Genomic DNA, 26,117 nt, shown 5'->3' on the forward strand with positions numbered 1-26,117 from the left:
AACAGTCGGGGAGGATTGGTGACTCCAGGTGTGCTGCATTATACTGTAAATAAGGACTGGTTAAAATTGGCCAGCATTGTCAATTGCATGTACAGTTGAAAAGTAAGTTGGAGACTAGAAGTGTTATAGTAATGATCGTTGGTATCATTAAGGTATAACATAATACGCCAGCCTTCTAGTCACCACCAACCCACCGGTAATCCAAATCACCACTGATTCTTATGACTATGGAAATATGAAAGATATATTTTTAAAAGGAAATCTCCATATTAAGACAACCACACCTTTCATGTTAAAACCTGCTGTGTAAACATGACTCACAGTAGTCAAATACCAGGGGCTGGAACTTTCAAGAGAGCTCCACACACTGAGGCACAAGTTTCCAGCTCCCACTGGAGCACCAAAATAAGTAGCCAGATATTTATGAGAGAGTTCAGCACGTTGGGTGCATGGTGGATGCTTTTCTGGAAGTCTGGCTGTGGGTGTTGCAATGGGAGCTGCTGTGTCCTGAGCTCTTTTGAAAATCTGGCCCTATGTAATCTGAGGATATAAACCACCCTTACCAGAGCTAAATTACATTTTAAAGTATAAAGTAAGCCAGCCTGATGAAAGAAACTGAAACAGTTCAAAGTTTGTAGTCTAGACACTTATCCAAAATATCTGAGCCTATGGAAGGCCCAACCAAGCCACACACACCCCTACCATCCTTACTGCCATTGTCTTCTTCAGGGAAAGACCAGTGTCTTTCTTCTGCTTCTTTGGTTTTGTGTCACAACAGACCCACTTCCTTAGTCTATGACCACCATTCACTGGACTTCATAGGCAGGTTATGACTTAAAGTCTGTCATCTTTCTCAGTGTTCTTAAAGAACTGCAGAATAGCTTTTTTAATTGGACACCATTTTCTTTGCATTCTGAATAGGTGTTGCAAAGAAAACATTGTTACTGTAAAACTGCTTAATCCATAATGACCTGTTCAATTCTGATTACATCCACATCCTCTTCCTCGCAGGCCCTTGGATTATATCAAAATTTTCAACTCTTGGTCATACGTCACAGAATTTTTTCCCTTTCATTTCCACAGTTCTTGCCATTTCCTCCTTAATTCATTTTTTATTAAATCCCAGTTTGCTCAAGGGGCTCTCTAGATTAACTTGTTCATGCTTAATAGCATTTTTTGTCTTTTTTGTCTGCCAATTCATTGCCAGCTATCACCAGTGTCCTGCTACCCACCTCTGTCATTTATAGTGCACTGAGTATTCTTGCATCCATTGTCCTGGGACACTCAAACCTGATGACATGCTGCAGCTAAGTAAAGCATAGAGAGTCATATCCTGCTGCTGCTACTCCATCTGGAAAAGAATCAGAGTTGGTTATGCTATCACTCTTGACCACAAGGGGTATATTCACCTATTAGAAACCTAGAACACTCTTACCAATCCTCGATACACTTTGTTACTCTGCCTAAAATATGAAAGTTTGGTAAGATTCCATTTCAGTGTGTACACAGAGAGTATGTAAGTTAGGGCATTGGTGCAAAAAATGAAATTAAACATGTTAAACCAAAGCAGAATTAGATTCCAGCCATTGACAAGAGCTTGAGTAGTTGATAGTGTTTGGTTCTTCTAGCATTTATGAAAGGTTTAATTTTTTTCTTTTCTACTCGTGTCTACCAAGCATTCTGAACATTAGACTACATCCTCTGAATAAACAACTGAAAATGTCAAAAAGATGGTGCAATCCTTGAAGTACAATAAAGAAATTACTAGTCTCTCTTTTTCAATTAACACATGAAAATTGGTTCTGCTGACAGTATCATAGCTTAAATTTTTACAGAGGTTTCTATTTATTTTTTTAATTTTGGGGGGGTGTTGTTCTAGAATCTAATTACATGGACAAATCAACATGATTGATACTATATTTTAGGTTATGACATTCTTCCATTTCTCTAAACATAATTAGTTATCTATGCCTCTGCTTATTTGCTACAGGTAGTACATTTGGAAAAAGCTCCCCAAATTCAGTGTTGCAGCTAACTGAAGTAACAGATCTCAGAGAACTGTGCAACAATTGAGAATTATTAAATAATATTAAAAGTACCTGCACTATTGTGAAATTAAGGAAACCTTCCCATAGTTAATGTTGCAAAGCTCTATTTTAGAACTCATAACTTTGGCTTGTAAAATGAGTTTAGCCAGATGTATGTTAGGATTCATAAAGAAGGCAAGGAAGAATCTTGCCACAATAATTGAGAAAGAAATCCAAATGGTTTTGAGTTATGGGTCTTTTAAAAACCGCCCCCCAGGGAAAAGAGACTGTATTCTTCATTAATGATCTGGAGGATCAGTGTGGACTGCACTCTCAGCAAGTTTGTAGATGACATTAAACTGGGAGGAGTGGTAGATACACTGGAGGGTAGGGATAGGCTACAGAGGGACCTAGACAAATTAGATGACTGGGCCAAAAGAAACCTGATGAGCTTCAACAAGGACAAGTGCAGAGTCCTGCACTTAGGACAGAAGAATCCCATGCACTGCTACAGACTAGGGACCAAAGTGGCTAGGAAGCAGTTATGCAGAAAAGGACCAAGGGGTGACAGTGGACGAGAAGCTGGATATGAGTCAACAGTGTGTCCTTGTTGTCAAGAAGGCTAATGGCATTTTGGGCTGTATAAGTAGAAGCATTGCCAGCAGATCAAGGGACGTGATCATTCCCCTCTATTCAACGTTGGTGAGGCCTCATCTGGAGTACTGTGTCCAGTTTTGAGCCCCACACTAGAAAGAGGATGTGGAAAAATTGGAAAGAGTCCCGCGGAGGGCAACAAAATTGATTAGGGGGCTGAAGCACATGACTTCTGAGGAGAGGCTGAGGGAACTGGGATTGTTTAGTCTGCAGAAGAGAAGAACGAGGGGGGATTTGATAGCTGCTTTCAACTACCTGAAAGAGGGTTCCAAAGACAATGGATCTAGACTGTTCTCAGTGGTACCAGGTGACAGAACAAGTGGTCTCAAGTTGCAGTGGGGGCAGTTTAGGTTGGATATTAGGAAAAACTTTTTCACTAGGAGGGTGGTGAAGCACTGGAATGGGCTACCTAGGGAGGTGGTGGAATCTCCTTCCTTAGAGGTTTTTAAGGCACGGTTTGACAAAGCCCTGGCTGGGATGATTTAGTTGGGGATTGGTTCTGCTTTGAGCAGGCAGTTGGACTAGATGACCTCCTGAGGTCCCTTCCAACCCTGATATTCTATGATTCTATGATCTAAAACTGGTCATAGCTATCTATCTATATCCATTTTGATTATATATGTCCAATAAAAACCTCTACACCTCTGTGAATATCTATGTATACATATATAGCCACACATACACATGTACACACACATATTAAGAGTGTGCCACCTCCTCCAGTATAAAATCGAATAAAAAATCATGGCCATGTGTCAGGAGGGGAAAGAACTGGAAGAAAATAAATTTAAAAAAGTACTTACCAGCTGGAAAAAAGAGTGAGAGACAGTGAGGATCAGCCAGTTGCTAAATGTCTGCTTTAGAATTGCAGCTTTTTGGCTCTGCTAAATTTAAAGAGTCAGCCTCCAGAAAAGCCTCATAGGAAAAAAAATCCTATACAAGAACCACCTGGGAGTGGAGGGAGTTAGTGGAGGTCAGGAGATTGCAAAATGTGCAAAATGATTCTGGGAAAAGGGCTGTCTTTGGGAATTGCATGTATGTGGGCACATACTATAATTTATAAAAAATACATCCAAAATATAGATTAACGTTGCAAAGTCAGTTGCAGTTACGTTTGCAGAAGATAGGAAGTGCCAGTGCTAAGGTTGCCTGTACAACCTTAATTCAGATACTTTCTATGCTGTACGCATTATGATCCAAATACATACAATTTTTTCCCCATGAGCCTCCTACCAAATTCAAGGAATGGATAGTTATTCAATATTTCTTTCTAAACTTCACATTCAATGTATGACTCAGACTTCACTTACCACTCCCCATCCACACCCCATGCTGCTTTCAAAATCATGGATTTCCTCATGTGCATTTCCATGGTGCACATAGGGTACATCTACACTGAAGCAGGAAGTGTGGATATGCAACTCGAGGAGATACAGCTGTGCTAGGTCTCATTGACCTAGTGCCTACACATAGAAGTGTGTCACAGCAGCGTGAGTGGCAGGAGGGGCTCGCTGCCTTCAGAACATACATATGGTCTCAAATGGGGCCGTATGCTGAGTTAGCTAGCCCCCTGCTGCAGCTATGCTTTCATTTTTAGCATGCTAGCTTGATCAAAGCTAACACGGATATGTCTCCTGGAGCTGGAATTTACATCTTCCAGCTCTAGTGTATATAAGAATGACTATACTAGGTCAGACCAAAGGTCCATCTAGTCCAGTATCCTGGCTTCAAGTGATATCCCCTAGATATACCCAAAGTCTCTGAGTACTACACAAACATTAATGAATTTATCTTATCATATGCCTTGCAGATTAGGTGGTATCATTATCCCCATTTTATAGATGGGGAACTGAAGCACAGACTGAACAAAACCAAAATTGTCAGTGTCCACTAATTTGGAGTGCCCATCTTGAGACACCTTGGGCATCTTTCAGAGTAATTAGCATTTTTATATTGTGTTAGAAGTTCAAAGCATGGATCCAATCTATTCATTTGCAGTTGTGAGCACTCAGCAATTGTGCCAGCCTGGCCCCAGGGGTTACACTATGCATCAAGAGAATGAGGAGAACACAGTTTGTGACCAACTCTGAGAGTTTTGATTTAAGGTGGAACTGTGTGGCTCAGGGAGGGATAGGATCCAGTTCTCTAGGGGGGCGTTCAACTTTTGTTAATCACAAGACCATCCTTCTTATTTTTATAATCCAAGGTTTCATTCAGCATACACCTTCCAGCTCCTGCAAGAAATGAGGAAAGGGTGCTATAGAGTACAGCTTCTTTCACCACACTATTGTGATTCAGCCCCAGAACATGGAACATCCTGTGCAATGAAAGATGCAGAGTCAGGGGGAAAAAAACAACAGGTGACAATATAATTAAAGATGATAAAAATTAATATGCACAAATTAAGGTTGCACAGGAAATCTAAATTTTGGCATTTCCTAGATGTTTTTTCAAGATAAGAAATTAAATCCAGAAAAATTAATTAAAAAAAACCCCTCAAAAGACAGAGATTTCATTACATGGGACAATATTGACCCCAAAAGTGGGTCATCAGCAGGATTCATAACTTTAGACCCATAACAAAGATATCTACAGTTTGAACTAACAGAGTAAATGGTAGTTAGTAGCAAGATGGTAACCTCTATGTTGACCAGTCGTTAGAAAGGGGATGGGAGACACAGTTTGTCAGTGGGTTTTACAACTATTTGCTGACAGCAGGGAATGTAAAAACTGAGGACTCAGATTGATTCCAGGTTTGGTAAAGGAGTGTTAGTCTGGATTTGTAAAAGCAGCAAAGAGTCCTGTGGCACCTTATAGACTAACAGACGTATTGGAGCATGAGCTTTCGTGGGTGAATACCCACTTCGTCGGATGACTTGCATCCGACGAAGTGGGTATTCACCCACGAAAGCTCATGCTCCAATACGTCTGTTAGTCTATAAGGTGCCACAGGACTCTTTGCTGCTTTTTGTGATTGTGTAATTAAATACTATTTCATATACTTTGTTTTCACAGAACTGCTGTGTCATTCAATGTGCAACTTGAATGATGCACGGCAGAAAAGGTAGGTGGTAATTTTTTTTTTTATTATTATCCTTGTTTCTGAGTGACCCCGTCTGACATGTGGCCTCCAGTCCTGGCTCATTCTCTACAAGCCATCTGCTATAGCCAATGAGGGTCAAAATGGGCATTCAGTTACACAGGGTATAAATCTGGATTTACTTCAGATTTTCACCATGGTAACTGCATGTAGAATTTAGCCACAACTAAGGCATCTATCTGCAAAAACACTGCTGCAATCATTATAAATCCCAACTTTGTTCATTCAAAAAAAGTATTTCACTAAAATAAGTTACTTATGATAGAATAAAGTGTGTTTATAAGGGATCAATTTGTAGAAAGGTATCATTTTTATGAGCTCAAAGGGCTATCGGGTAATATCATAGTGAACACTTCTTTGGGGTCCTATAGAACAAAGGCAGCTTGCACACTTCCAGTTATAATTTTTCTTATATTATCTCTCAGACCCCAGAGTGGAGATGGAAACAAGCACAAAGTAGAATGGTGTTTGGGGAGTGATGATGTTTTCTTCTGATTTAGCTTTTATGTTTCAGCAATGGCTGTCCTGTATATGCCTCCAGAGTTTAAAAAGAAAAAGAAAAAAGTAATCTATAACAACTACTGCTCCTGAGCGTATAGTAAAGAATTTATTTTATTTCAGTGTAGCTATCATTTTTCATTCTGGGGAAAGGATCATAACTCAGCCATTTAGATAAGATGGGCAACTTGTGTCCATTTTCCACAATGTATTGAACAAGTCTATCGCATGCATGATTTAATACGAAACAGGTTCTTTTCTTTTATTTAAAGAGTTCTTTTGTCTGAGATAAACTAGGCCAAATTTATCCCTGGCATAAAGCCACTGGTTAAAATAGAGCAACACCAGACATCATTTAGACCAGTATATAAATTCCCATGGATACTCAGAGTGTTTAACTACTCTATTATGTACTAGATTCCCTGTGTATGGATGAATAAATATACATTAGAGTAGTCAACTGAGCGCTAAAGGCATTTAACAACTCTGTAGTTCGAGAAAGATATAAATCTAACAAAGTCTTCATAAGTTCCATATTTTGATTGACACCAATACAGGAACATTGACACTTAGTATACTATATAAGAGCACACTATACAGCGGGGGTTGGCATCCTACGGCACGCATGCCAAATGTGGTACGCGAGCCGATTTTTGATGGCATGCAGGGAGGGCTGAGAGGCTCAGCCCGCCGCCGCTCTGAGGTTCCCACTGCTGGCCCCTTTACCAGCTGGGGGCCTGCCGCCGGTCCCATTCAGCACCCGCTGCTGGCCTGGGGGAAGGAACCCCAGGCTGGCAGCAGGCTGAGACCCCCAGCTGGCAAAGAGCCAGCAGCCGAAACCCCAGAGCGGCAGCGGGCTTAGCTGCTGAGCCCGCCGCCGCTCTGGGGTTTCCACCACTGGCTCCTGGGATCCCGGGATCCCACTGCTGGTCCCACTCAGCACCTGCTGCTGGCCTGGGGGATGGAACCCCAGGCTGGCAGTGGGCTGAGACCCCAGTTGGCAGGAACCCATGGTGGAAACCCCAGAGCTGCAGTGGTGGAAACCCCAGAGCAGCAGCGGGCTGAGCTGCTCAGCCCACCGCTGCTCTGGGGTTCCCGCTGCTGGCCCCTTACTAGCTGGGGTCCCGCTGCCAGTCCCACTCAGCACCCGCTGCTGGGCTGGGGGAAGGAACACCAGGCTGGCAGAGGGCTGAGACCCTAGGTGGCAGGAGCCAGTGGTGGAAACCCCAGAGCGGTGGCAGTCTGGGGTTCTGGCTGCTGGCTCCTTGGTCCCCTCCGCAGCGCCACTCACCTTGCTTCCTGTTGGAGTTCCAGCACAGGCCCCCTGCCAGACAGGGTCCAGGCGTCCGGCCCTGCTCAGCCCTACCAGTCACCAGCTCCACTCACCTCAGCTGCCGATCTGGGGTTCCAGCCGCTGTCCTCCTGCCAGCCAGTTATCAACGTATAACTCAGAAGCCTGTGTGCAGCTTAAAGTATCTAAATAGGTGCCACCAGACATTGGAAAACTCAGCAAGGAAAAGCAAGGGCAAGGATCACACTAAACTAATAAGATCTTCATTTAAATTTAATTTTAAATAAAGTTTCTGAAACATTTTGAAAACCTTGTTTACTTTATATATAACAGTAGTTTGATTATATATTATAGACTTATAGAGAGATCTTCTAAAAAATGTTCAAATGTATTACCAGCATGCGAAGCCTTAAATTAGAGTATATACTTGAAGACTCGGCACATCACTGCTGAAAGGTTGCCGACCCCTGCTATACAGTTAGGAGATATTAGTTCAGAAAAATCAGTTGCATATACTTGTTTGCAGAGAAGCATAAGGAAGATCTTTTTAAAAAAAATATAGGACCTTTTCCCCCATAGAATCATAAAAAAGGAGGTATGAAAAAGATGTATAGGGTGATTCCATGCAGTAGTCCATTCCCCTGCCATTAGATTGTTCTCTATAGTTGTTTTTCTAGTCCTTTGACCAGTCCATTTTTTAAAGTGCCAAGCAATCAGGCTCTCACCACTTCCCTTGAGAGACTATTCCACAGCCCAATAGATCTTACAGGGACAGAGTCTGCTCTCATTTACACTGATGTAAATCTCAAATAATTCCACTGCCAGCCCTAAGCCACTGATGGATCACTCTGCACGCAAGTGATCCTCCTGCAGCCAGATATATCATCTTTGGGACCAGAATCCTCTAGTTGTGCAGCTCAAAGCATCTAGTTATTGTACACACTATCACATTAATTACAGTTCTAATTTAAAAAAAGAAAAATGTATATTTTTCATGACATTAGTTCTGTAGCACCTGGTAAATAAATGAAATAATGAGTAGAACTGATTTATTTTTGTTATGAGGTCTTTAATCCCTTGAGTGGGTCACAGCAAAGAGTACAGGAAAATTTCTTCCACCTTACAAATAGAATCCAATTGCACAAATAAGGTAAGGATGAATCATAAGCATATAAAGTTTCCTTCTTTAGATCCAATGTCTGTCTAGTGTGCAGAGAGCCTCTGGGCTATGGGGATGTGTGGGGTGGAAGTTTTCAACCCCATTGCTTATTTTCCCCATAGAAAAGTGAGTTGTCAAACCCTCTACAGGAGAGGTTATGGAAGAGCATTTTGGGTCAGATCACCAGAGCTGAGTGGGTATGATTCACACTCATCCTGTGCACGTACATCTTTTGATCCAACCAATGGCAGCCAAGTAGACACATGCTTGTGCAGTTTATTCCTGCTGAGAACCTATGGAACCCTTTTTTCCCACAGGAACATACGGATTTCCATAATCTGTCAGCCCATTGGGACATCTAATCCAGTACCCTGTCTCTGCAAGCAGCCAATACCTGATGTTTCTGAAGAAAGTGCACAAATTATCCATTATAGACATCTACATTTTAATGTGCACACACTGTAAGTCACTTCCAACACTCTCTTTTTGAAAATGCTTGGGTTATAACCTTCTATCCCTCATACATTTTTTAAATCCTATCAAATGTAACCGTGGATGTTCTAATTATCCATATAAATGTCTAATCTTTTTTTAATCCTACTAAGCTCTTGGCCTGCATGATATCTTGTAGCAATAAATTTTACAGGTTAATTATGTGTTGTGTAAAGAAATATTTCCAAGTGTCAGATTAATATTTGTTGCCTTTCACATTAATTTAAAGTTAATACTATGCAGATTTTTACTATAATTTACTACAGCAACTTTTAATCTATTTTTTCTTTCACTCTGATTTTATCCCGCTTCTTTACAATTCCTATCTTTTCATCAAATTAATTTCCATTAAGTGTGATCTGCCTGTAAATGAAACATGGTTTTTGATTTGTTGACTAACACTTAACTGTGATAATATTGAATAATAAAAACTTTTAAATTCAACATATGAAATTTATGTAATTAGAAGGCAGGAAAACTATAACAAAAAATTCAGTTTTATTTCCTCCAAATAACAAAATGAATCTCCATTCATATAATCCACTAGCTCAAAAGCAGTTAGAGGTCTTTTGATCTTTGGTGTTTAAAAGTTCTTTCGGTTCCCTAATAATTCCTAGTAGTAGGAATCAATCTCTTGAAGACGGATTTCTGAAAGCTGTTCTTAGCATTCCTTCTTCAACATGCAAAATTCTTTACCAACCAGAAATTAATCACACATCTTTTCAAACATTATACAGATATTAAATTGCTTGCTTATTATTACTGTAAAAGCAATGTTCTTCCCTACCCAGTTCTGCTGCATGAATAACCTTTCATGCAAAATTCTTTCTGGAACATTCCGAATGATCTCAGGATTCCACATTGAGCCCCACCCCTCTGCCCTGCTGTGATGCAACATACTCTGCTGCTGTTACTCACGAGCATCCAGGAGCAGCATGTGATCTGACACCCCTTCCCCCATAGTCCCTACCCCTTTGCCGCCCCTTCTCCTCAAGACCCTGCCCCCCTCCCCTCCCCATCACTAGCCCTTGTGAGATGGCTTGAGGCTGTGGATGCAGGTAAAAGACGGCTCACGGACTATAGATTGGATCGCAGGTTGATTCTGGCAGATGTGGATTGGATGCAAATCCACATTTTTGTATTCGTGCAGTGCTCTAGAAATAATTAGGTGGACACAATATCACTGTGTTGTTTACATCGACTCTTGCTGCCTTTCAGAAGCCATCCCACAATGCCCCACACTGACAGTTAAATTGGTGCAAGCGCTTCTGGTGAGGACAAGCACCGCCGACACAAGGAATTTCGTGTGGACATGCAAAACCAGTTTAAATACTGCAGTGGCTATATGTCAGTGTAACTTAGGTCGACTTAGTTTTGTAGTGTAGACGTGCCCTCAGTCTCTGATGTTGAAGCTGTTCCACTATGGATAAATAATGAGTGATTGGCACAGGAAAACTGAACATGGGTCTTCCACCTAACAGGTGGGTGCCCTAACCACTGGACTACAGAATACCTCTCTTGTTCTCTCTGGCCCAATAAATAATTTAATCAATGGAACAGTCAGTGCTTAAGTATTACTTAATCATGCCTGCCATAGTCACTCTATTATCTATCCACAGTGGAACAGATTCAACAGGAGAGTTTGAAGGAGCCTCACAATGGAATATCTCATAGCTCAGTGTGTAGATCATCTCTTTGAGTGGTGAGAGACTCCTTTTCCCCCCTCTAATAGAGAGGGGGATTGAACCTGGATCTCACACATCTCATGCTAATCATTGGGCTAAAAGTTATAAAGTGAGCACCTCCTCTGGTGGTCATATTTTGAATGGGACCCAATCCAATAGGCAGCCTCTGAGCATGCCTACCAGATTGGGCCCCACACATGAGATTTAGGTGGCCAAATGTCTATTGTCACTCTGTTCATGGATTGCTCTGGAGCTTAGGCAGGAGATAGGCATCCTGGCACCTAGAATGGGGCAACAATGTGTGTTCTCAGAAGCAGAAATATAGGTGCCTAGGGAAGTTTTACCCTGCAAACTTAGGCCCTGACAGAGCTTAGGCACCTACAAGGTTCATCAGGATTTTTGTGGCTCACAATGGAGCCAAAATAGGAGTTAGGCATCTAATCCAAGGTTTAGATGCCTAACTCTGGGGTTTAGGTACTTAACTACTTTTATAGAGCCTATCCTTAGTGCTTTAGATGTCTTAAAAAATCTTCTGGGAAAATACAGAGGATTACAATTTCCCTCCTTAAAAAAAAGCATTCCTGAACTGTATTTCAACATTGTAGGTATGTTTACATTTTTCTTATGGCTGCTTTGTGGATTTTCTTTTTTCCCCTTTAAATGTATTTTTGTTCAGTTTTTTTAATTCCTTTACAAAGAGATTGTGAACCAGATCCTCCTCTGGTACATATCAGCATAGCCGAACTGAATTAAATGGAGTGATAGGGACATTTGCTAACTGAGGAGCTGGCCCTGTTTCTCTAATTAGAAATGGATACCCCTTCAGGAACTGAAGAACTGTAGAACTGAACAGAAAACAACCTTTCTATATTTTTAACTAACTTCAATAGAAAATTATATGGCTGGTACAAAATTCTATAGAATTGGGGGAGGGGGAACCAATAGGAAGAATTGGTCCATTACATTAGATAGTTTTTTAGACTAATTTCCAAATACTTTTGTCTAGTATATTGGCCCATTGGTCCTTCATAGGTATCTCTAACACACAGTTTCTAAAATGGTCTTGGTGGTACAAGGTTATCTCACTGCCCCTTGTGTCTGGTTTCAAGTTTATAGGATTGGGGTGTAAAGACATATACATAGATAACTTTATACACAAAAGTAGTGTCACTGAGTTCAAGTCTTTTCAGGAGCATGGCCTGAAGTACTATATGCCACTGAGCGCTATTGAATGTGAAGTCTATCTGTTCACCAATGTAGAAAATAACCCAGGTTTGGCTTTCCTTTACACACCCTTTTCACAAGCTTTACAATTAAATTCATAGTTGTGGTTACATCAGTTAAATAAAATCTACTTCATAAAAGTTCAGTTTCTGAGATATTCCTGCCAGTGGTATGTGCCTTGGAAATGACCCTGTTTGTTGAAAATCATATGGTATAGACAGGGCCGGCTCCAGAGCCCAGCGGGGCAAGCACCCGCCTGGGGCGGCCCTTTCCCGGGGGGGCGGCAGGCTGGGCCGGCGGACCTGCCGCAGTCATGCCTGCGGGAGGTCCACCGGAGCCCCAGGAGCAGCGGACCTGCCGCAGGCATGACTGCGGACGGTTCGCTGGTCCCGCGGCTCGGCTGGACCTCCCGCAGGCATGCCTGCGGCAGCTCAACTGGAGCCGCCGGACCAGCGAACCGCCCGCAGCTGCGGGAGGTCCAGCCGAGCCGCGCGACCAGCGGACCCTCCGCAGTCATGCTCGCGGGAGGTCCGCTGCTCCCGCGGCTCGGGGGCGCCTCCCGGGCATGACTGCTTGGGGCGGCCAAATTTGTAGAGCCCCCCCTGGGTATAGAGGAATCCACATGGGCAATAGATACCAGTAAGATTACAGCAAAGTCCTCTGAACATTTTGAAGAAGCCGTTCTATTGGTTTATCTGTTGCACAGTACTTCAGTGGTCTCTCAAGGAAAGGCACAGCCCCCACTATCATTGTCACTAGGCACTCAAGATAGGAATTCAGACATTCTCTCATCTATAGATGAATTGTCACTGTGAAGCAATGTATGAAGCTGACAAGTTTTAAACCATCTGCACATAAGTTGATATTGGCAATTGTGTACTATAAGTTAGAACTGAAAATTAACAGGGCCTATGGTGCCCTGATTAGCAAAGGTAAAAATACATATGAGGAGATTACCATCAGTACATGTAAACTATCTTCCCTACAGATAATCATTTTTCCCCTCCTCGGTCACAGAATATTTCAAAGGTAGAAACTTTATTTGATGAGGGGGTCATTTCTCTCACTCCTGATTAAGCTGCTGCCAATATGTGTTATAATTCTGACCTGACTATGTTGCTGCTGAATTCATGCAGTAGTGAATTAATTGAGTAGAACTATACTGCATGAAACAATTTCTAAAGGCTTAAAATTATGTGGTCTATAACGTAGTCAAAACTGAAACGTTAATGATATTGAATGGCATTGTAAAAATATCTGGGGTTTTAATGTGGTGTTTTACTGTTTTCCTACCTGCTTTGATGTGTAATTTTATTATTAAAGTATCTGGTGGAGTAGAATATTGTAGTTAAGATGCTGCTTGTTCTTAGAAATCCTACTGCTAGAGTAGAAATCCATCAGTTCATGAAAATGAAATTGTGTGTATATTATAAAATGTCATTAAATATAGTAGTTGCAAATAAATGTTAATTATATCCGCACTGATATTTCACGGTGATATAAGCACTATTAAAATTCACATATCACAGAATGACAGTTGGGCTAAAAGTCCCTGACTAAATTTTGTAACTGAGAACTTACCCCAAAATGACACACAGTATATTTTACTACAGTGAGATTCCAGGGGTACCTGGTGACATTTTCTGGTTCAAGCATGCTGTCAGCTCACAGTGGATATCAGCAGAATATCTGTGGTATTGTGTAATGCCGATAGACCCCTGTCCTTGTGGGCGGGATTGAACCGGAGACCTCTGGAGCGCACACGGCGCTCTGCGGGCAGCCCAGAGCCCTTTAAATCTCAGCTGCGGCTGGGAATCAAAGGGCTCTGGGCTGCCCGCAGAGATTCCCAGCCACGGCTGAGATTTAAAAGGCTCAGGGGCTGGGATTTAAAGGGCAGATGGGCTGGGGCTGGGATTTAAAGGGTTCGGGCTCACCTCAGCGGCAGGAGCTCTGGGCCCTTTAAATCCCTGCCCCAGCCCTGAAAAGCTCCAGGTTCCCCCAGCCGCCGGAGCCCCAGACCTCTTCAGCTGGGAGCCCCTGTTTGATTTAAAATCAAGTATCACCTCCCCACCCCCAACCTTCCTTTTTGGCCCACAGCTGTTTTGGTGAGGCGGCGCTGGGGAAGGAGGGTTTGTTTCTGCAGGGCTGGGCGACAGTAGGGCAGGGTGTTTTCGCGGGGCCGGGAGGTGCTGGGGGGAGGAGTGGGTGTTTCCGCGGGGCCGGGGGGTTTCGGCCCTCAGCTGTTTTCTTTGGAGTAATGTGGCCCTCGCTGCTTTACGAGTTGTGCAGGCCTGCTATACCACATGAGCTAAAAGCCAACTGGCTGTTAGCTAAGGCTGTAGAGCAGACTCATTTAACTCTCTAAGTGGTATTGGTGCCACTAGATGGGACAGAACACCACACCCAGAAGGTGTGTTGGTTACAATTGTACACTAGAAAAGTGATATGATTAGCTAAAGAGACTTCTTTCTAAATTAACTTATATTCATGACTTTAGAAATAATTCATCAACCTCATCATCTCCATGTTAGTCAGCAAAATATAATGTTTTAAAATCCATTTTATAAAATAGAATAGGAAAGAACAAGTGTTACATGCTGTTCTCAGATATATATATGTAAGTCCATGGACCTGTCCACAGGAAGAATAAAGCTCCTTTGTAGTAAAGACAGAGCTTTCTCTGGGGGCAGTCCCAGGCTGTGGAAAATACTCCCACGGGATCTAAGAACCACCTCACCTATTACCATTTTGAGCACAAGACACATACATAAGATATTAAATAAATGTTTAAAACCTCACAATTTTTCCTTTGGACAGAAAATAGGAGGAAAGTGTGTGTGTGGGGGGGGGAGTCACACATGACACTAGTCACAACACTTACTGGACATCTGTAAGGTGCTCAGATACTACGGAGATGAGGAATGTATACAAACCCAAATAGAATTTTAGAAAGTTTAGCTGAATGAAGCTTAGAGAAACACTGCTATAGGATGTCAGAACCCTTGCAAAAGCCATTTTCTCAGATGAGTTATGACAGAGAAAAGTTAGTACTGAAAAATCAGACAGGGAGAGGTATGAGAATCTGGTTCAAGCACTCTAAGTAGTGTAAGGCAGTATAAAAGCTCAGTGTGGGAGGTCTAGATCAGTGTTTCCCACACTTGTTCCGCCGCTTGTGTAGGACAGTCTGCCCCTGGTGGGCCGGACTGATTTGTTTACCTGCCGCGTTCATAGGTCTGGCCGTCGCCAGGGGCAGCTCTAGACATTTTGCCGTCCCAAGCACGGAGGGTCCGCTGGTCCTGCGGCTTCAGCGGACTCTCCGCAGGTGTGCCTGTGGGAGGTCCACCGAAGCCGCGGGACCAGCAGACCTCCTGCAGGCATGCCGCCAAAGGGAGCCTGCCTGCCGCCCTCGCGGCGACCGGCAGAGCGCCCCCCCCGTGGCTTGCCGCCCCAGGCACGAACTTGGAGAGCTGGTGCCTGGAGCCGCCGCTGCCGATCGCGGCTCCCATTGGCTGCGATTCGCTGCTCCAGGCCAATGGGAGCTGCTGGAAGCAGCGGCCAGTACGTCCCTCGGCCCGCGACGCTTCCAGCAGCTCCCATTGGCCTGGAGCAGCGAACACAGCCAGTGGGAGCCACGATCAACCAAACCTGCGGACGTGGCAGGAAAACAAACGGGCCCAGCCCACTAGGGGCTTTCCCTACACAAGCAGCAGAACAAGTTTGGGAAACACTGGTCTAGATGAAAACATGTTCTACCATACACTTAGGCCCAGAACTCCACATCAGGATGAGCCATGCTTAGTGCAGAAACTAAGGCCTGGTCTACACTAGGACTTTAATTCGAATTTAGCAGCATTAATTCGAATTAACCGCGCATCCGTCCACACCAGGAAGCCATTTAATTCGACCTAGAGGGCTCTTTAGTTCGAATTCGGTACTCCACCCCGACGAGGGGAGTAGCGCTAAATTCGAAATGGCTATGTCGAATTAGGCTAGGTGTGGATGCAAATCGAACTTACTAGCTCCGGGAGCTATCCCACAGTGCACCACTCTGTTGATGCTCTGGACAGCAGTCCGAGCTTGGATGCTCTGACCAGCCACACAGGAAAAGTCCCAGGAAAATTTGAATTCCTTTTCCTGTCTGGACAGTTAGAATCTCATTTCGTGGTTGGACATCGGGGCGAGCTCAGCAGCACCGGCAGCAATGCAGAGCTCTCCAGCAGAGGAGTTCATGTAATCTCTGAATAGAAAGAGGGACCCAGCATAGACTAACCGGGAACTCTTGGATCTGATCGGTGTGTGGGGCGAGGAGTCTGTGCTTTCGGAGCTGCGCTCCAAAAAACGGAATGCAAAGACCTACGAGAAGGTCTCCAAAGCCATGAGAGACAGAGGATACAGCCGGGATGCAACGCAGCGTCGCGTGAAAATCAAGGACCCCAGACAAGGCTACCAAAAAATCAAAGCGGCAAACGGATGCTACGGAGCCTGCCACCACTGCCCCACCAGCGACCATGGACTCTGACGATGGGACAGTGTCGACGGACAGTTCCTCGGCGATGTTCGCGGACGGAGAAGATGAGGAAGGGTTTGTGGAGGACGAGGCAGGCGACAGCGCTTACAACGCTGGTTTCCCCGACAGCCAGGATCTCTTCATCACCGTCACGGAGATCCCCTACCAACCATCCCCGGCCATTAACCCAGATCCGGAATCAGGGGAAGGAGCAGTCGGTAAGTGCTTTAACCATGTAAACTTTTATTCTTAATATAACAGGAATCTGAAGTATGTGAAAAGGAGGTCTCTCTATATATGGGGATAGAACAGAAATCATCCTGGGAGATCTCCACGAAGCTCTCCTGGAGGTAATCGAAAAGCCTCCGCAGGAGGTTCCTGGGGAGAGCTGCCTTATTGGGTGTTCTGTGGTAGCACACTTTTCCGCACGAGGCTTTCATGAGGTACTCAGGGAGCATTGCCTCCCTGAGCACGGCTGCATAGGGCCCTGGTTTGTGCTGGCTTTCACGCAGCATGCGCTCTCTATCTCCTTCAGTGACCATCCTCAGGGTGATCTCGCTCGGAGACTCCTGCATCTAATTAGGGGAATTACTGTAATGTTATGCCTGGTCCAAAGTATTTTTAAAAAATCTCCGGACAGACGGCATAGCAGAGACTCAGCACGCTGCTGCGTGACGAGCGTAACGGAAACCCAAAGAATCAAATGGACGCTCATGGAGGGAGGGGGGACTGAGGACGCAAGGTATCCCACAGTTCCTGCTGTCTCCGAAAAGGATTTGCATTCTTGGCTGAGCTCCAAATGCTTCTAGGGTCAAAAACAGTGTCCGCGGTGGGTCAGGGCATAGCTCTGCAATTTACGCAGCCCCCCACCCACCCCCAGAAGTGAAAGGGAAAACAATCCTCTCTTGACTCTTTTACATGTCACCCTATCTTTACTGAATGCTGCAGATAGACGCGATGGTGCAGCACTCAACACCAACATCCTTGCTCCCCCCACGCTATGGATGGCTGATGGTGCAATATGGCTGGTATCCGTCCTCATCATCAGCCTATTGGCACATGGGGCAGTGCAAAAGGGCTGGTAACCATGCAGACTAGCATCCGTTAGGTCGATCAAGGGCGCCTGGCCCTAATTTTTCCTGGTAGATGGTACAGTATGGCTGATAACCATCGTCATCATAGCAACAGGGGGCTGAGCTTCATCAGCCCCCACCCTTCATGTGTAAAGAAAAGATTCAATTGCCCCTGGACTAGCAGCAGGATGCTGGGCTCCTCTCCTCCACACTCCTTAATGTCCTATCTGGACTATCATAGCAACTGGAGGCTGCCTTCCACTCATTTCTCACTAACAAGTCACTGTGTCTTATTCCTGCATTCTTTATTACTTCATCACACAAGTGGGGGGACAATGCTATGGTAGCCCAGGAAGGCTGGGGAAGAATGGAATGAACAGGTGGGGTTGTTGCAGGAGCACCCCCTGTGAATAGCATACAGCTCATAATTTCTGCAGGATCTGACACAGAGGGGCTGTGCTCTCTGGTTCTCTGATACAGTGGTTCTCTAGTACACTTGCCCATATTCTAGGCAGGACTGATTCTATTTTTAGATACCAAAAAGGAGGGATTGACTCAGGGAGTCATTCCCAATTTTGGCTTTTGCGCCCCTGGCTAAGAGCAGCCAGGGGCACTTATGACAGCAGCAAATGGTGCAGTGCAAAAGGACTGGTAACCATGCCCATCTTATTACCAATTTATGGTATGGTAGATGGTACAGTATGGCTGGTAACCATCTCTGCTGTCATGCAAAGCAAAAGCATGCTGCTGTGTAGCGCTGCTGGACTGCCTCTGTCAGCGGCATCTAGTACACATACGGTGACAGGCACAAAAGGCAAAACAGGCTTCATGGTTTCCACGCTGTGGCGTCTGCCAGGGCAATCCAGGGAAAACGGGCTTGAAATGATTGTCTGCTGTAGCTTTCCCGGAGGAAGGGATGACTGATGACATTTACCCAGAACCACCTGCGAAAATGGTTTTTGCCCCATCAGGCACTGGGATCTCAACCCAGAATTCACAGAGACAGACTAGACTGTGTTCATTGTTCGCAAAACTTTATCTTTGCAAGGAATTCACTCCCTTTTTCCCATCACACAGCTTCGACTTTCTCCAGACCCGCCACAGCATCCCCCTCACAGCGGCTGGCAAAGATTAGGCAGCGAAAGAAAAAGACACGGGACGAGATGTTCGCTGAACTTATGGGGTGCTCCCGAGATGAGGCGGACCAGCAGAGCCAGTGGAGGGAGACCCTCTCTCTGTACCAGCGCTCACACAGCGAACGGGAGGAGAGGTGGCGTGAGGAAGACAAGCAGGCGACTCAAACGCTGCTTGGACTAATGAGGGAGCAAACGGACATGCTCCTGCGCCTTGTGCATGTTCTGCAGGACCTCAGGCAGGAGGACAGAGCCCCCCTGCAGTGTATCTGCAACCGCCCTCCCCGCCACAAAGTCCCATATTCCCCTCACCCAAAATAACCAGAAGGAGGGGCGCCAGAGGCCGTGTAAACTGTCACTGCACCCCAGCAGAGTGCTCAAGTACCGAAAAGCTCTCATACCCTAAATTTTGAGAAGTCCTTTCCTTCCCGCCTCACCCAAGCCCCCATCCCAGTTTCATCCCCTAACTGTCTAGTTGCTAAAAAAAATACTTTTCTGTTAATTACTGTTTCCGTCATGTTCTTTTAGAGGAGACTGTGTTTGAAGGGGGGGAAGGGAGTTGGTAATTTGACAGAACAATCACCTTTACCAGGGTACAGACATAGGGGCAGGATCAGCAGCAGGTCACACACACACTGCAGTCAGTACGCACCCTGGTCGGTATGGGAGGTGGTTTGCAGGCTCTGTGTGGGTGGGGGGGTACGTGACTTTGTACCGGGGGAGGGGGGATACAGATCTCATGCAACGGTCCCTGTCCTGGTCCACAGAGTCACGCAGCAGAGGAATCTGTATCCGTCCTCCCCCGCCAAAAGGCTACATAGCCCCCGCACACAGAGTCCCAAAAAGGAGGGATGGCAGGCTCCGTTGAAACATCCAGTCCGGCACTGCAGACCGCTCTGGGAGCAGGAGCCTGTCATTCCTCGAGTTTACAGGCGGTCTTTACATCACTGCACACCCTACCCAGCACAGTCCGTGTCCCAGTTTCAACCCTGTAACGCAAAGTCATCAATAAAGGAACCTTTGTAAAGTTACAGTGGAACATGTATTTTATTTTTAAACGTGTGTTGGAAGTTGGGAAAGCGGGGTGGGCGGGGTATGTAACTGCAGATGCTAGTCAACAGTCACTTGGTAAAGAAACAGGGGCAGGTTCAGCTTCTCTGTAAAGAAACTGAACAGTCACAGGTCACGCTGCTCGCTGCTCGCTGGTACTTGAAGAGTTCCTTGTCGCTGTGCAAGGCGCCTCCACAGAGCTTCACGAGCCAGGGCATTAGCGGGTAGGCTGGGTCCCCGACGATCACTATAGGCATCTGCACATCCCCAAGACTTATTTTGTGGTCCGGGAAGAAACTACTTTCCTGCAGGCGTCTAAACAGACCACAGTTCCTGAAAACACGCACGTCATGAACTTTGCCTGGCCACCCGACGTTGATGTTGGTAAAACGTCCCCCATGGTCCACCAGTGCTCGCAGCACCATTGAAAAGTAGCCCTATTTCTCAGCAGCTGACTGTGGAAGAGGTGGACGATAAGGTGCGAGGAGTTGACAATGGCCATAACTGCAGCGGGATCCGTGCTCAAAGTGCTGTGGCGCCCGCGCTGTCACTGAGCAGAAAAGTGCACGAACAGATTGCCCGCAGGCGCTTTCAGGGAGGGAGGGAGGGAGGGCGGGCGTGATTGACGGTTCAATGATGACAGTTACCCAAAACCACCCTCGACACATTTTCCCCCCAGCATGTATTGGGGAGAAATCCCAGAATTCCAATGGGCAGCGGGGAGTGCGGGAACTGTGGGATAGCTTCCCACAGTGCACCGCTTCCAAAGTCGACGCTGGCCCCGTTACTGTGGACTCACACAGTCGAACTAGTGTATTTAGTGTGGATACACAACTTCGACTTCATAAGGTCGATTCCACAAATTCGAATTAAGTTGATTCGAAATAGTCTTGTAGTGTAGACATACCCTAAGGGAAGGCAAAGGAAGCTTACAGCCACCTTTAATTCTAGGTGCAGCTGGGAGTTGCTATGGCCCTCAGTGAAAGCAAGAGCAGCCTTGCCTCAGGGTTCTTCTAACAAATATCAGCTTGTCCTAGCTCCTAATGGCTGTTACATTCCCTAGGGAACTGCCAAAGCACCAAATGCTCCAGGTGTGTCCCTCCTGCTGCCATAACTGCCCCACAGCCCCAATATGCTTGCACTGCTTCTAGAACTGGTGATGGTAGAGAGTCAGCTATGCCAGCTCTACAGCACGCAGGGATTCCTTTATACAAGAAGATTCTTTGGCTACCCTAGAAGGGGAGCTTTATGTATCCAGAGCTAAAGATCTGCTCCTTAAACTACAATATTTTGATCAAAATAAAAAAACCCTTTTCTTACATTCCCATGACAAAGGAGAAATGGCAGCTGGAGCACTTAACAGGAAAAGGAAAAAAAGTGAATGGGGTATTTTAAATGTTTTAATGGCTTTTAATTTAAAATGTATACACGTTATCATGAATAAATAAATAGTCTGTATGGTTTTTAAAAGCTGCACGGTAAAACAAAATTATGTTGGTATGTATGTGGGTCATTAGATTTGCAAAACCATCTTCGGTTTGAGAAATTCTTCTGATGCTAATCTGAAAGTTATCCTCCCTAGAAAGATAAGTGCAGTGATGTGTCCACTCAGCTGTGTGGGCTGATCCGAAGCCCATCGACATTCATGGAGGCACTCACATCAACATCAATGGACTTTAGATCAGATCCGCTCTGTACTACTCTTGCGGGATAATGGCCTATAGGCCACTTTCGGCTCTCAGTTACACGCGAGTAAATTGAAGTAACTCCACTGAAGCCAATGGAGCTGTTCAAGACTTAAACAAGTATAATAGCTAACAGAATCTGGTCCATTTGATTCTATTACGTGTCTCAACACAACAAAAGGGGCTGACTCCAATCTAATTTACATTGGTTTTACACCATTGTTAATTTAAGGATTTCAGTGGGTTTCTATTTGATAGACACTAGCATCGATGGAATCAGAATAAAATTGTAGGTATGCTGGGTCAAATTCAGCCTTTGTTTAACCCCAGTATTTGGCCCATTAACTGATACACATACACACACATTGGAGTGTATTATACATAGTTGCAGAGTGTGTTGCTGTAACAGGGTGCTGGCTAGGAGAAACAAGCCAGGCCCCTGTTAGCCCCGTTCCAGGGGAAGAAGGGTAGTAGTTGGGCTGGCTGGGGGGCCACGCCCTAATTACCAGAGTGGGTCCACCTGCAGGCCTGGGTAGCCAGCCTGCCCTATAAAGCTGGCTAAGAGAGAGGAAGCAGGGGGAGACAGGAAAGGGAGGAGCGAGGGCTCTAGACCCTTGCTGGCTGGGAAGTTAGCAGTCTCCAAGAGTGTTGGTCTCTGTGTAAATAGCTGTAAATAATAGGTGGTGGGAACGGACACAAACAATAAAAGGACACAGGTGCTGCACTTCAGTTGGTCTCTGACTGTGTTTGTGGAGGGGCCGGGAGAAGGCACCGCTGCAGTTGTATTATGCGATTCTGAGTTAATATCTACAATACAGGATCTCTCCCCATCTTCATTTTAATAGCCATCATGGACTTTTACTTTGTAACTCTCACTGATTACCCATAACATCCACAATTTTTCAGTCACACTTCAAATTCTCTGTTTCAGATAAATTAATGGTGATCTAATTGGATACTTATAGTTAGTTAAATACTAATTGAAAGGCTTATTTGAGATACTCAGTGTAAAGTGTTATTAATTTTTCTAATTTAAAAAACAAACAAAGTATCAGGCATTTTGCAGAAGTCACTTTATAAACTGTATTGAGATTTTTCTTTCTGAAAAGACAACTTTATGGTATTCCTCTAGTGGCACAAGCCTGTTATTAGAGCACACCAGGTTTGAATTAAACATTAATTCTTTGACATTATACAGACAATTCCTGAACCAAAGATAGTAAAAAATACCCCATGATAAAAAATTATCTAGGCAATTAAAACAATATTTTAAGGTTGCCTTTAAAGAGTTTATCTTTGTATATCAAATAAATCCTCACTTGATTTAAAATACTGAGGGTCTAATCCTATAGTCCTCATGCAAAATAATGTGAAAAAGGTAGCTTTTGATGGTTTATATAATTCAAGACAGTAAAACCATGCAAGTCTCATTGTCTTTTGGGGGTTGCTGTGTATGAAATAGGAAGTTTTGTATGGATCATATTCATACTGAAGTGACTTTTAGTTTGTACTGCCTTTCGGATGTTTTTACAGCATTTTAAATACGGTGGGTTTTGTTTTATACTTTGTAGCAATGGTAATGAAGTGAAAAATGCTTTACAAAGCAAGAAGTAAAAAACTCCATATATTATATATGTCTCTTAAAATTGGGGTTGATTAAAAAAATTCCTTGAAGTCCCCAGATTTAACCTCAGAAGACCATATTCCACCTTGATGTAAAATAGGCAGAATTCTTTTGATTTTAATAGTATTGCACCCAACACTGATACCAGGGCTGAATTTGAAGTATAAGGCCTGAGGCTTATGCCACTTAAATTCGTTTTGCAACTGGTGTATCTACACTGACTTAAATGGATTTTCCCTGATCTACAATAGTGAAATGAGAGGAGAATTTGGGCCTACATTTGTTGTGTGCATGTGTGTGCGGGGAGGGTGGGGGGGGGGGAGGAGCGGAATGTTTTCAAATCATTTCATTATCTATTTCTTTGGAAAATACATTCTTTGGCAACAACTTTTAAGGTTTTGAAAGATGCATACTTGTCTTCTGATGTGTATTACTTACATTTCTTACATGTTGTGAAGTACCCTGAAATTTGTGTATAGTATTGCAAACATCAATATAATCAGAGTTTGTGGCCTGGTATATCTTTAAGGCAAGACCAGTAGCAACAGGTGATGTGAAGACAACTATAATAGCTATCTGCTCCCACGATAGCAATAGCAAGTGGGAGTCAGATTAGGTAGAATAGCAAGAGTCAGCATTGTTGTGGCAGTTTTAATGTGTTAAGACTTTTAGATTGCTTCGTTTGAAATTGCTCTGAAAGAACAGTTATGCAAGTGAATATTATGTGCAAATTGTGCCCAAAGCAATATTCGTCTTTTTCATTCAAATGCAACTGCACACAAGCTGAGCTCACGTGCCATTACCTTTCTTTTGGTACATTATGGTGCTTTATATTAGTAGATTTCAAAGTGCTTACAAAGGCTATATCATCCCTATTTTACAGATGGAGAAACTGAGGTATGGAGCGGTGAAGTGTCTAATCTAAGGTCACTCAGCAAACCAGTGGCAGAGCCAGGAATAGAAGCCAGATCTCCTGATTCCTTGTCCAGTGTGCAAGCCACTAATCATTTATTAATGTTCTATTGAAGAAAACATGCTCTGATGATCCAGAATCTTAAACCTTTTTGCTCCTTTTTCTCCTAATCTTCTTTCTTACATGCATTTTTAATCAGAAAATGTTATTCTGTTTACATTGTTTATACCCATATATTTGTGTTTAGTAGTTAAACATACTTTGCATTCTTCATATAAAAAGTTATTTAAAAATATTGAAATGGACCCTCCAATCCGGATAGGTCCACAGGGACAGCTAGTGCACAGCAAGCTAGCACAGATAGATTCACACCCAACTTGCCACAAACTAAATTGTTCATGTAGCTGCAGAGAAGCCTTCAGCTGCATCTGGTTGCCCATGTCCCCTATGTGGACATTCTCATAACTAGGGATGGCCAGAGCACAGTAGTATCCCAGCCACACCCTTTCTTGTCTGAGAATTCCCTCACTCTAGCAGCCAGAAGGTAAATTGGCACAGAGCTTCTACACTAATTTTATGTTACCCAATGAATCAACCTACATGGGGGGAATCCTTAAGGATGAGTTAGCAAAGGGCCATAAAATTGACCTATGCCGAAGTAGTGTAAAGGGGCCACAATGGGACAATAATCTGGCTCATTTGACTTCAGTGGAGTTATTCTAGAGTCACACTAGTGTAGTGAGATCAAATTCTGGCCCATTGCCTTAAATGTCAGTAGAACAGATAATCAAAGAGTATAATAAATTTGAGTACCTGGAACTTTATGCTTGTCGAAGGGTCCCTCTGCTCTGTCACCTCTTATAATCTTTCCTCTCTTTGGCTATTTCCTTTTCTCCCTGGGCTGCTCCCATTTTTGCTGCTCCATAGCCATGTTGTCTGTATAATGGGAATTTCAAAGTGAAATTTACTAAGTTACCTAATTTCAGTTTGCCTCACACAGCTGGGTTCTGCTCCTGTCTCCTACAACTAGCTCTGAGAAAGAGAAATTTGCTAATATATTACAAGGAACCCACTCTCTGGAAGAGGGAAGGACAGGATATTTATTCCAGGTATTGCTCCAATTCTCAGATAAATCTGAGAAATGTTAAAACTCCTGTTGACTTTAATGGGGCCAGGATGTCACCTAATGTCTTTGAGAAGAATCCTCCATTTTCCAGCAGAGCATTCTGGACCTCACAGATGGATTATTTTTTTCCCCCCTTGGACTATATCTAGTGGCTATGAAGTACCTGACATTTCTGACAGAAGAATAGCAGTACCATTTCAGAGCACTGACTCCCAGTGTTTCCAAGCAGTCACAGCACTGTATATATACAGAATGGGACTACTGGTTTGCTTTAACAAGAACAACAGACTGGGAAGTGTAAATGAAGGTGTTCTCTGAATGGCACCCATGGCATGGGATGGCTCTGCGGGCACCCTACCCCAGGTTCCTTTCGGGGTCTTTGTAATAACTGACTCAGAAAGCAGACTCCTTAGAATAAGATTTCCTTACATGAGATTTCATTTATGGAGTCTTTTACCAGCTGAAGACCCTGTAGTCCCACAACTCGATCCTGACTTTGTGATAATCCAAACAAGATTCTACTCCTTGACACAGGAGTCCCACAGCTCTCCTGATTTCAGCCTTTCTTGGGCTCTTTTCATTCTTTTTCTCTCTGCCACCTCCTGGGTTCCTTTGGGGGTATTCCCTGATCTCTACTGAACAGAGAATTTCCTGTCAGACTAGCTTCTCTGGAGTCTTTCCTTTTCCCTCTACAGTCACATGTATCCCCTTTCCAAACTGCTCTGAGCCTCTCTTTACAGGAGTTCTATCCCCAATCCCAGCTGGGATTGATAGCTCCTATTAAGTTGGGCCCAGGTGGACTCAGTTGAGCTAAACTGATCCTTACTGAAAGGCATCTAGTTAGTCAGAAGAGGACTGGCCCTGTTCCCTCTTAAA

This window comes from Mauremys mutica, chromosome 1, assembly GCF_020497125.1.
Source record: "Mauremys mutica isolate MM-2020 ecotype Southern chromosome 1, ASM2049712v1, whole genome shotgun sequence".
NCBI lineage: Eukaryota > Metazoa > Chordata > Testudines > Geoemydidae > Mauremys > Mauremys mutica.